The following is a 10,624-nucleotide window of genomic DNA, read 5'->3' as shown; positions in this document are numbered from 1 at the left end:
CAAATAATGTCGGCCATCCACAGGGATAACAGTTACCAAAGCTGCTCCTATTTCCTCTGAGCAGCAGCTTCAGCTTTAGCAAAGTGAAAGGAATATCATAAAGAAGCCACGAGGCAGCAGGAGCCTCCCCTACTCTGCTTTCCTGGTCACCATGATACGTCATTCTTGTGAGCAAAAATTCTTCCTTTTCTCCTAATGGTGTGATCATATTTACAGACCCACATTTTTAGATCCATTTTCCTAATGAACAGAAACCCTGCAGCTGCTGATGAGGTCTGTGAATTTCACTTTTCAAAACTGCACTTTTAAGATGCTTAACTTTAGTCTGTCATCTCTTTCAGACTTTTCTGGAATATATAGGTTGCTGTTCATGAAACAATTGTTTTAGTTTTGATACATGGCCTAACCCACAGAAAGTATGGTAGCAAATCTGATATGTGCTGTACATAATGCAGTTGTAAAGGGAACAGTAATATGGCCAAGCCTTTAAAATAGTAGAGGCTTGGCCCTTTATGTTTTTTTAAAAAGGCACAGGCACAGTTGTGCAAGGCTGAAAAAGGCTGGTATTGTACAGCTGCTCTTCTCCTGCCTGTGTCCTGTAACTCCTTTGTCTGGCCTGACACAGAAGGCATGAGCTGCTGTTCTTGTTCTGCAATAGGAATAGCTTCTGAAAAGGCATTTAACTGCACAAGTCATTCTGGATCCAGCAAAAGAGTACAGTGTTCCATCAGGAACACAAAACTAATAGCAATATATTGGAATTTATATGTTTAAAAAAATAAGATAGGAAAAAGCCACAACCAAATTCACAGTATTTTATTGTGTAGTATTAACGTTCTCAAAGATAACTAAATGGATGTGCCCGAGTTGTACTTCCTAATTAAAAATAAAACATAAATTTGTTAAAATGCCAAAGGGAAGAAATCCACTCTGATGGGAATTTGTATTTTGTTATTAGTGTTACATACATGTTGAAATTACATGGTCCCTGCAGTGGATATTAGGGATGGTGACTGAGGGGCATTCTTGTTAAACCCTTTTTGTTTTACGAGACCTGGGGTAGAGGTTCTCAGGGGTGGCTGCAGTGAAAGGGAAGGGCAGAGGCTGGATGCAGTAGCAGCCATCTGCACAACTGTGTTCCCAGGGCTGTGCATATAAGGAAGAACATCATAAATTTCAGTGCACCTGGAGCAGAAATTGCACTGCTGCTATCCAAAAAAAAACAAAAACCCACCACTGGAAGGATGGAATGTTGAACATATTTTAGCACCTGTGGGTTTTTTAGAAGAGGAAAATCTGATGAATATGCTCAAGAAACCTTGTGCATGTTCTAATTCACTGTAAATGTTACCAACATCACTAATGCTTGCTGGTTTGGCTTGTGCATTTAGACAGGCACTGCAAGTGCTTTAAGGATTTAAAATTAAAATTGTTAAAATTGCTGGGGGCTGTTGACGCAAACCCTTACCACAAGTGAGTGTAGTGAGGACTATTTATTGTACTTATCAGTCTTTCTTGACTTAGGTGAATTCTTCAGGTTGGGCTTAAAAACTTAATGTGTTCTGTAAATTGTGTGGAAAACAGCTGCTTACAGAGGGACACTGGCCATTTCTTATATATATGTGCAAGAACAAAATACGGGACTGCTTCTATCTCTGTCCTCTTCCATGGGGCATTTTACTGCAGGCATGCACTTGGGGGAGGAAAGCCACTTTATCAAACAAGCACATTACCCAGGAGCAGCAGTCAGCCTCCCATTTGTTTCCAGAGCTGACAGAAGCATTGCAGTGATGTTCAGAGCTGGAAGAGCTGCTGGCTATGGGCATCTTAATAAGCAGAGCAAGAATCCTGTTTTCTCTTGGAAGGAATTTATTTGGTGCTGCCACCACAGGCAATTTTTTTTCTAAATGACAATGGCTTTGATCCTGACTAGGCCTGCAGGCAGAGATGCATGTTCTAACAGAAACAGGGTCTTCTGCTAGCACTGAAGTGACAGTATTACAGTTCAGATATTGCAGTAGAGCCACTGTATAGCTGGGCAGCTTTTTGAATGCAAGACACAGGTTTTAGTCTGGTGTTAAAAGTCATAATAAACCACCAAGTGTTGCCATTCACATTTAACTTCCCAGTTTTGGCTTTACTGCAGAAGTAACTGTTCTGTAGTTCTGAACTGCAATGAAATTTTACTAAGGTGTGGTGGTTACCACAGCACAGCTCCACGAGAGGGTGCTGAGAACCCACTTCTAAATTTCTAGCACATTATAAATCAGGAAAATACAGAGACTTGCAGTGCAGCTGTCTCATGCAAATCACAATTGTGGTGTTATGAGATACACTGTACATACATGCATGGAAATAGAAAACTAATGCAAAAAGTGGCAGATGCTATTAAATCTAACCCAGACCTGCATCTACTGTTAAAGCAGGCAGGCAACAAACTGTTTCATGCTGAATACAGAGTGAATAGTACTCCTTGGACAGTGAGGTTGTCATGGCTCTAATGAAGGACAAGTCTTGCATTTTAAAGGATGTTTTCTAAATCATAGCAGGTGCAAGATTTGTTCCTTTATTTGCAGAACTGGTACCTTTTGTCTGAAAGCTGGGCAGTTCAAGGACTGAGATCCTGGAGCTTGCTTTTCTCCTTCATTAGTCCCTTTGAAAGTGCTCTGTGTGGGCTTCCTGCATTTAACAAGATAGAGGATGCAGTTCAGGACTAATTCATTTAGTCACTCATCTTTTGTATTCTATTTGTAGTTACAGATGGTTGTTAGGGAGGGAAGAGACTAATAGAGCTTCCTAGAGTTGGATTTTTCCAGTGATGATTGTGAGCTGAATACAATGGGTACTTGTGTTGTCATTCTACCTTATTGACTCTGATAGCATTGCAAAATGTTAATTTGTCTTGGTACTTAATAATCGTAATAATTCACATTTCCAAGCATTTAATGCATATTAGTGATTAAGATGCTTCTCAGAGAGGTATGTGTTGTCATCTCTATTTTTTGGATGAGAAAAAAACTAAGTGTGGTTTGTGTGGGTGTGTGTTTCATCTGCCCCAAGCTCACTATAAGATTAGAGCCTCAGAGCTAAAAATGACTTGCTCAAGGCCATGCAGAATAGACTAATCCCCTGACTCCCTAGCTCTGCTTTAATCATTTGTTTTCTTAGCGCAGTGTGATTTCAGATGCAGCCTTACGAGGTTTGACTGAGATGCAGCAGATAAAGACTCAGAGGCAGTAAATCCTTGGATAGCTCAGTAATTAAAACCACCTGGGTTTTAACACACTTGTAAAATATATTTATATTATATAGAAGTTACATATTTAATATAAATATATGTATATATAATATATATATTTACAAAGCTATAGAACATTGGTTTTATTTTCAAAAGCTGTCATAAAGATGACCCACTTTTTCCCACTGCCCCCACAGCAGGATTCTATCTAGGATTTGAGAGCCCCGAAGATGCCTCTTTTGTGGACAAGGGCACTAATGAATGAATGAGAGCTGATGATCTTCCTGTGTGCCAAGGGAAAGCCCTGCAGTTGCAGGTCTGGCTGCTCTGCACAGAGGTGTGGGTGCAGTCCCAGGGTATCTTGGCCTTAAGTTGCACAAGACTGGCTGTGTACCCTCTGGTTCTTCCTCAGGGTTTTGCTGAATTGCAGCTGCACGATGAGCTGCAGCAGCCCCTTTGCTGTGGACTGTGCCTCTCACCCCTGTCATTTTCCACAGCCTGTGCTCTCTCTTGCCTTGCACACCACTCCCTTGGGGAAGTGATGAACTTGGGCTTTGGGAGAAGGAGTGGGTGCTGCATGTTGCTGAGTGTGCTGCTGCTTCTGCAGGGTGGTAGATCCTGCTGTGTCTGTCCTCACATAAGGCACCTTCTGGCTTCCTGTTAGGGTATCTAAGAAACCAATTACTCACACTCCTGACAATCAGCAAATAAGCTGCGGTGATGAATGAGGTGGGAGGGACAGACAAGCAGCCTTCGCTGCAGCACTCCAAGATGCCCTATCCCTGCTGCTGCACTGTTTCTAGGAATGCTGGAGGCACTGGGCAATACATCTGCGTGTCTCATCTCGTGTCTGCCTGACAGGCAGCAGCAAAGTCACTTGTGCCCAGGGGCTGATGATAGAGGATGAGGCACCCTCTTGTGGGGTGGAAAGGCTGGGAGTGCATCCAAAGTGGGAATGAAGGATCTGTACCCAGGGCACGCTGGGCCAGGGATGTCCCCGAGCTGCCATCGTGCCCTTCCCGCCGGGCTCCTGTGGGGCTGAGCTGCAGGGGGGGATGGACACGCTCTCCTTACCCTCCCTGTGCATCCCAGTGCCCTGGGCTGTCTCCTACCCAAAATAAGATGTGTCAGCTCCTGCTGCCAGCCCACAGGGAGAGAGCAGCTGGCCAAGAGGCTTGCTGTGTTTTGTGAGCAACTGTGGGACTTGAGAAACCAAAGTTCATGTGTTAAGTATGTATCTGTGTGACTTCCAGCCTGAGGGAACCAAGAACACACAGGGGTAATGAACTGGTGTGAAGAGAATATTCAGACCATGTAATTTTGCTGGCTGTTTTGCCACGTGTGTGTCCTGGCATGCTGGGACATGGTACTGAGGGCCAAGGCAGTGGCTTTAATATTGGCTGCTCATGTTCCTGCTGATTTAAACCAGCACTGGTCTTTTGTGTCTCTTACCTCCTGAGTTGATGCTGTTTAAGGGTTTCCCATAATGCTTCTCATTGCCTGTTTCTATTGAGTAGCAATCGTCTTTGGACTCCAGCTCAAGTAGTTTCATTCTGTCAGTGGAGTTTAGGTGATGGGCTCATGAATGGCCTTGCTGGCATTGCTTCTTTTTGAGCCTTGGCCTTGCTTGAAATCAGTGCCCACCTCTCCTTCCTGCAACTCCTGTGTCCCTGTTGGCCAGGCTGGTCCTCAGAGCAGAGCTGTCAGAGGCCAGTGGGAAAACAAACCAGGAAGTCTCCCAGAATTAGGGACTTGAACCTCTCATGAGCAAAAGCTCTTTCTGCCCAGAAGTACATTTCATCTAAAGTTCATGCTTCTGGAACTGATGCACAAACTCAAAGCTTTATCTGAATGCACTGAAGAGGCCTTAGCTGTGGGAAGGTGTGGTACAGCAGTTGCAGCAGTTCTCTCATCAGCCTGTGTATCACTGGAGTGTGCTAATGCTGAGTGTCCAGGACTGCTGCGTGCCACAGGAGGGAGGGTTTGCTGGAGGCAGTGTGTTAATACCTTATGGCCCTGTGATGAGAACTGTGCTGCATACTGCATGATGGTTTAGTATGTGTTTCTCTTTTGTATGAAACTGTCAGGGAAGCTGCATCTCTTCTCCTTCATGCATTAAATAAATTTCTTTTTAGATTTCAGGGGCTTAGATTCCTGCCTTGCCTTAGCCCTTCATTTTTTTTGCTAATACTGACTAGTGCTCAACAAAAACTAGCAGTTCCTTCTGTGTTGCACTGCAGAATAAATGAACTATGAAGTCAACTTCTGTGTTAAATGTTAGGTTTTTACCTTTTCTTGCATTATCTTGACATGTACCCTGCAATATGCATGAAAAAAAGTCTTCAAAAAGGGAAGAAGGAAGAGAAATAGCTAGGAAATACTGCGTCTTCTTATTTCAATACAAAACAGTCTTTATGTCTGTTGTAGCAGGGTGCTCTGTCTATGGAGACAGGTTTCATGGGTCTGTAGTGACAAAACATTTAAATTTTGTGTTTTCTTTTGTGCTTGTCACAGACACGAGGCACTTCAAGGCCAGTCTCATCTGTGTGTGGGGTTGTGAGGCTGAGGGGTTTGTTTCATGCTCACAGCTGACATAAATGTAGCAGCAGAGTAGAGGCATAAGCAGCATTTCCTTTCCAAGAGAGCACCTCAGACCATCCCAGCAGTGCTTCCCAATCCAGGTTAGTGCCCAGCTGGGGTCCTGGTGCCCTATTGTGGGTGTGTTAATGTACAGAAATGGTTGGCAGTGTTTTCCTTGTTCCAGAGCAGCAGTGGGAGGTTTTGGTGAGGATGTGATGTGGCCCTTTCAGGTGCTGTTTATCCCACTCTCTTTGAGGGCACCCTCGATGGCAGATGTGTCCCCATTTAGAATGGTGCCATTTTTGTTGTGTCCCTGTGCCAGTCAGGCAGGCCCTGAATAAATACTGGGATTTTCTCACAGGAGATCATCTGTTCAGATCGATGCAGTGCCTTACATCCAGTGCCAGCTTCCTGCTGCTTTCTTGGATGCTGCTGCCCATATCCTTTTGCTTGCAGGGAGAATATTCCACTTGTGTCCCTGCCTCTAGCTGGGAATGAGATACACTGCTCCATTGTTTACCTCCCCTAGAAGCTGAGAGCTGTGACTCTCTTTTTGAGACAGTCTGTATTTGCATTCCCTGGGTTGGCTGGGCAACAGCTAATCAAATAATTATATATAAAATAAGATTTAACAAAAAAAAGCATGTCTAAAAATAAAGGCAAGGTGTAGTCATGCTTGTCACCAACAGAACTAGTCAGCAGTGTGTGTTCTGGGGAATGTTTCCTGAGCAATTAAGGGCCATTTAATCTTTCTTAATGTACTTAACTTTATTTGTTGCATTTTAAAAATATTTTTAGATGTTCTCCTATCTTTGCAGTATGTCTGCAGATCCAGTATCATCTCCCATTCCTTGTCCTTTCATTCCTCCCTGCTCCCTTTGCTTTCAGTACAGTCTTCTCACACAGAGCCTTGACAGGCAGCTATTCATACTTCAAGAGTTTCTGCTTGTAAGCTCCAGTTCTGTCCACGTTTAAAACATGAGTAAAAATAGCAATTTTGGGTTTTTTTGAATAATAAACTGACGGTCCCATACAGATAATTATGCTTCCCTTATAAATAAGCATAACCCAGAAGCAGAAGAAATGCTGTACTTTCCCCCTGTCCTCAAACCAAAGCTGGGACTGAGTGGGACCTTCTGGGTTGTTCTGTATCACCCTTTCCTGCAGCTCAGATCAAGCACAGACTGTCTGTAAATATACATTCAGCTCTGTTTTAAAAGCATTGGGGTTTCAGAGAGGATTTTTTTTAGTTTATTACATTCCATTGTGGTCATTTGGAAGCTAGTTTTGAACTTTTCCTGGTCGTGTGGTCAGAAACCTTCTAATTGTCAGCCCAGGAATCCAGGCCTGGACAAGGACCTGTTATACTGGGTGTGGAGCCCCTGCCCAGCCCTTGACCAGACCCAGTGTTTCTTTCTGCCAGTGTATGATAAATGCTGCATTTACAGCTTCTAATTTGCTCTGACTTTGGAACAGAGCTGCAGCATGGTGAGGTTTCTGCAGCGAGGTGAAAGGACACTCGAGGTCAGCTGTGGGCAAAAGGATCTCACTGTGAGTTCAAAAGTGGCACAGAGTTTCAGGAATACTTATAATGAAGTGGCTGCAGCATGAAGTCCTTCTTATGTGTTTATTGTGGCACACAAGACAAGTTTGGTTAAAAGTCTTGAGTTTGCTGTGGCTATAAAAAACTCCATTAGCAAATGTGGAGGAGAGGAATTAAATGTAACCAAGGAATAACAGAAAATAGAGTTTTAAATACCTGTTTCATAACAGTCTGATTTTGGGGCTGAGATAATGGACCAGGTTACATACAGAGAATTACTTTGTCTTGTGTGATACACCTTTCATTAGAAATATATTTAGCATAATGCTTAGCACCATGCTAGGCCCAGGATTTTTGTTTGGTTGGTGCCCTGCAGACCTTGCAGCTGCCTTCTGTTCCTTGATACCCTGATGTCTTAACTAAGCAATATAAAACATTCTGTGTTGGCTTTGCTGGAGCTGGTGGTAGTGTGGCAGTTGACCTCTGGAGAAGTGTTTTAAATATAAGGATCCAGCTGGATTTTGCTGGGTATTCAAAATTATGAATTGGCATTTAGAAGGTATTTAAGAACCTGTTACAAAGAAGGTAGGTCTGAAAAGGTAGTTGAGGACATTACCCAAAGTATAGTGGGGCTGGGTATTCAAACTCAGAATCCTCTGCTCATTTAGAAGTTCACAAACCTCTTTAATGAGAAGAAAGGGACCTCGTTACTTTTGACGTGGGAAGATGTCATCTGAATGCTGTGTGAATCATCCTGCTCAGCATCTGGGGGTCCCAGGTCCCCAGACTCTGCCCCCCCTGCCCTGCAGACTCTGTCCTGTGCACGCAGCTCTGGCTCCCTGGTCTGACACCGCAGTGTCTTGGCCACCATCCTGTTTGGTCTCATTAAGGCAGAAGGATTTCTCAGTGAGTAGCTAATACAGTGTTTAATGTGTGTATCTGTGAGGCAAATTCCATTCCAGGCGGGTGGGGGCGGGCAGGGATATCAATATTCCGTGGCCTGATGGCAGCCTAGCCTTCGGGAGCACATCGAGCTCCCTACTGAGCTCAGCGTGCTGACGCATCTTCTTGCTGGGATTTGGAAGGGTCAAATCATTTGCAAATAGGAATGGGACTTTTGAGGCTTTTGGTTGCTTTGGACACAAACTGCTGTGGCTTGAGGAGCTTCAGCAGAACTTGGCACAAACCCAGGTGTATCAGCTGTAGTGTAACAGTGAAAGATGTATGGAGCTTTAGGCTTTTGTTACAGTATTTACAGAGGATATTCTGACACACCTGGCTACCAAATACTGTGGTATTGGTAGCACTTTGAAGTTATTCTGCTTGGTTTGGCTTTGGAGACATCAAAGGTTTACTTACAGAAGGGGAAAAGAGGGTTTGGCAGTGGTGGGAACTCTGTGAATTGGTGAGATGCTCCCACAGGAGCATCAGAAGGTGAAGCATCAGCTTACAGACACTTCCAGAGAGGCAGAGTAAGCAGGTGCCATTTTCTAGGAATTCCGCCATTTACAGACAGGGGAGCCAGCTTAAAGCTGGTGTGTTAATAGGAGCATGTGGAAAATGCCCCTTTATTTTGTGGTTATGTTCAATTATCTCATCCTTTAAAGCACACAGGAAAGCTGTAGCATTTTTCTACTCTAGTTCATCTCCTTTTCTGATTAGTTGTCCATTCAGATGTGATTCTTGTTACCACAGGGGAGGTATCAGTGGCTGAGCACAACCTCAGGAGCTCATGTGATCTACAATAGTATGAAATGTTTATCAGACTCAGGAAGGAGTTTTGAGGGCGTTTGGGAAGGAGGCATATACAGCCTGAGTTGAATGTTGATGGAGATTCCATCTTTTTGTGTAACTATTCTCAGATTTTTTTTTCTCCTCCCATTTTCTTCTAATCTTTCCTTCAATTAATGTATATTTCTTCCTGTCCACATTTAATGGTTGTAAGGAGCAGTGGTTAAATCTACCATTATGTAAAATATGAGAAATGGGATTGTTGTTCTTCTGCCAGTCTTTCTAGCAAGCCCCACACACTGATTTCAAAAGTGGCTTCTTGGAGGCTTCCCTAATGTCAGGGGAAGTATGGAAGAAAATGGGCATACAAGTTTAGTAGTAGTAGATGGGAAATCTGGAATAATCTTCTGAAAGGTCACGAAAATGTAGATGAGCTACTTCAATCAGATGCAACAAGGAGAATTGCCACACCAAAGTATTAAAAATAGTCAAAGAAAAGGGCTACAAGAACAATGGTTTTAGCAGCATTCTGAGCATGAATTTCAGTGGGATAGGGAGGTTTGTGTTTCAGTAATTGTGCTTGGCCAAGAGAGTCTGTAAAATAGCCAAGGAGGCAGATGGCAGTGCTGTTCCAGCGCTGACACGCAGGCAGCTGTGGGCAGGAGTTCATCACTGCAACTCCTGCCACAGGGAGCAGGAAGGAGCTGCAGTTTTCTGTACTTGTTCTTGTAACTATCTGCAATATGCAAATATCCAAGAAATTACTGTGTTTTTAACTTGTAGTTCCTTAGCACTTCATGGAAGGGAACCCACTCATGAGCTGCTCACATAATAACCAACTGCAGCAATAGGAAAATAGGTCAGGTATTGCAGGAGAGGCAGTCTAGGAATCTACCACTAAAAAATCAAGTCTGTCAAAGTATAATGCAGTGGTAGCATCAGAATGCAGACATAAATCGTCTGTGCAGCAGTGGAGAAAGCTGCAGAAACCATCTCTAATGTCCTCTCTCACAGGATGGGGTGGTGCCTTCCTGAGGCAATGACAAGAAACTTGTGCACTGTCCTTTTTCTTACTCATTTGCATGAAATCCACTGATTCCATCCTTTCTGCTTGAGGACAAAATAAATTCTTCAAGGAGGGGTTCCCTACTGGCTTTTATGGCACTGTTTGGGAAGACTAAACCAGTTAAGTGGATTCTTTTCTCTTGACATTGTTTTGTTAAATCAACAACTGCACATGGGGTGTGATGTGTGGTTTTTATCTTCGACTGGGCAGCACAGAGATGAAAACCTGCTCTCCCTGAGCTCAGGGGCCAGATCACTGTTGTGGTGCCCAGCTGTGCTCCTGCAGCCTGCCCTGTTCAGCAGGGACATGGTGTGAGATGCACGGGGAATGCTCTGCAGGAAGGCTGCACCCCTGAAAACTGCTCAGGGTGTCTGTGCAGGGGCTGTTGGGGCAGTGGAGGGGGAGTTAAAAGGACTCATTTCTTTCATCCTGTGTTTTCTGCAAGTTCACTACAACAGGTGTACCA

This window comes from Vidua chalybeata, chromosome 11, assembly GCF_026979565.1.
Source record: "Vidua chalybeata isolate OUT-0048 chromosome 11, bVidCha1 merged haplotype, whole genome shotgun sequence".
NCBI lineage: Eukaryota > Metazoa > Chordata > Aves > Passeriformes > Viduidae > Vidua > Vidua chalybeata.
This window is presented reverse-complemented; position numbering follows the sequence as displayed.